This window comes from Myotis brandtii, unplaced genomic scaffold (genome assembly GCF_000412655.1).
Source record: "Myotis brandtii unplaced genomic scaffold, ASM41265v1 scaffold38, whole genome shotgun sequence".
NCBI classification, from domain to species: domain Eukaryota; kingdom Metazoa; phylum Chordata; class Mammalia; order Chiroptera; family Vespertilionidae; genus Myotis; species Myotis brandtii.
The window spans coordinates 3,754,065-3,756,342 of NW_005364596.1; the positions used below are offsets into that span (position 1 = coordinate 3,754,065).

General features: G+C 35.7%; 1 long non-coding RNA gene across 1 annotated transcript in view; it reads left to right on the forward strand.

Moving 5' to 3' along the window:
* The window catches only part of LOC106727156, a 5,679-nt gene extending 3,689 nt beyond the window's left edge, over nucleotides 1–1,990 (forward strand). The window contains exon 3 of the long non-coding RNA XR_001363315.1: nucleotides 1,942–1,990. This is a non-coding gene — a long non-coding RNA (uncharacterized LOC106727156). The remainder of the gene's footprint in view (nucleotides 1–1,941) is intronic.
* Nucleotides 1,991–2,278: the final 288 nt, after the last annotated feature.

The window sequence follows — 2,278 nt, forward strand, 5'->3', positions numbered from 1 at the left end:
AAGACCTCATCCCACCCCAGGCCATCCTTGGGTCGTGCACGTATGCATATAAATTCTTTCGTTAATCTCTCCCCTCCTTTTACTTCTGAGATTTGTTCATCTGTTCATGTCTCCATGTCTCTGGACCTATTTTGTTCATCAGTTTATGTTGTTCATTAGATTTCACATGTAAGTGAGATCATGTGATATTTGTCTTTCTCCGACGGTTTATTTCACTTAGCATAATGGTCTTCAGGTCCCTGCATACTGTCTTACAGCCACATAGTATTCCATTGTATAAAGGTAACACAGCTTTCTTATCCACTCATCTACTGATGGACATTTGGGCTGTTTGCAGATCTTAGCTATTGTAAATAATGCTGCTGTGAACTTAGGGGTGCACATATTCTTTCTGATTGGTGTTTCAGGATTCTTGAAAGTCCTCGAAGAAAACATAGGCAGTAAAATCTCAGACATCTCAGTGAGAATTTTTACTGATACATTTTCTTAGGGCAAGAGAAATAAAGAAAAAAATAAATGGGACTACATCAAAATAAAAAGCTTAGCTATTGTAAATAATGCTGCTGTGAACTTAGGGGTGCACATATTCTTTCTGATTGGTGTTTCAGGATTCTTGAAAGTCCTCGAAGAAAACATAGGCAGTAAAATCTCAGACATCTCAGTGAGAATTTTTACTGATACATTTTCTTAGGGCAAGAGAAATAAAGAAAAAAATAAATGGGACTACATCAAAATAAAAAAAAAAATGTACACAGCAAAAGAAACCATCACCAAGATGAAAAGGAAACCCATGATATAGGAGAACATATTCACCAGTGATACATCTGACAAGGGGTTAATTTCCAAAATATACAAAGAACTCAACACATTTCTACAAAAGGAAGACAAACAGTCCAATTAAAAAAAAAGGCAAAGAACCTAAATAGACACTTCTCCAATGAGGACATACAGATGGCCAAGGGACATGAAAAAATGCTCAATGTCACTAACCATCAGAGAGATACAAATGAAAGCCACAATGAGGTATCAACACCTCACACCCCCCAGAATGGCTACCATCAATAAGTCAACAAACAACAAGTGCTACTGAGAATATGGAGAAAAGGGAACCCTAGTACACTGCTGGTGGGAATGCAGACTGGTGCTGCCACTATGGAAAACCGTATGGAGTCTCCTCAAAAAATTAAAAATGGAACTGCTGTTTGACCCAGCAATCCCACTTCTGTGAATATATTCTAAGAATTCCGAAACACTAACCAGAAATAATATATGCTACCTGTTGAATTTTGTTCCTCGTGCATAGATGATATAATAATGTATTTTATCTAAAATAAATAAACAAAACCAAGGACGAAGACTATATAGAAGTTTAAGTAAGTTCTGAGATAAGGAAAAGTGTTGAGGACAGTTAAGTGTGTATGTGTTGATGTTCTTTAGCTAAATTGTCATTTCATTAGAATGGGTCCTTTTTTTCTAGACCTGGTTGTTAAAGTCATGGTTCAAGACTAGTGAATTCTAAACAGAAGGTAGAAAATAGGTAGCTAAAAAAAATGAAGAAGAAAAAAGGAAATGAGCTGATTCATTTTAGCAACAGGAAAATTAATATCCCAACTGGGACTTTGCCCATTTCTACAGGCTCTGAGCAGCAGTATCAGTTGCTGTCAACACCATTTATGTGGAAAATTGCATTGACATAGTTTAATTGGTTCTGTAATATAATTGTAGCGCAATGAAGCACAATAGCCTATTTAGGGTACTCGATACCATAATTATCCAGAAGTGCAGAGATAATGTAAAATCCAGGAATAGAATTTGAAAACACATAGGATGGCATTTTAGAAGTGAAGTGAGGCAGGGTGTGAGGAAAGGAAGTTTTTGATATTGTAACATTTAACATGATGATCTGCTTTTAGTAGTATTTTAAAATTGTTTTTTTTAAAGAAGCAAAGAATGATTTTGGAACCCTGCTTTTTCTTTCACCACCTTGGGCCTAGAAAGGTTTAATTCTTTTATATTTAATGGGCAGCGACCCAGAGCATTTGAAACTGGACTTGGTCCTAGAAATGAACATTGGTGGATTGCTGTCCTAGCCATAGAGCTGTGTCTACTTCCCTGATGAAAATTGTATTTCCTTTTTATCAGGAAAGATCAAGATAATTAAAGCCCCATGGACAAGCTTATTTGTTTTTAAATAATTACAACCAATGATTGTGTATTCACTAGAATGATGGTTTATTGTATTACTGACAAATAGAAACACATCTTCAAGTTATGTCAT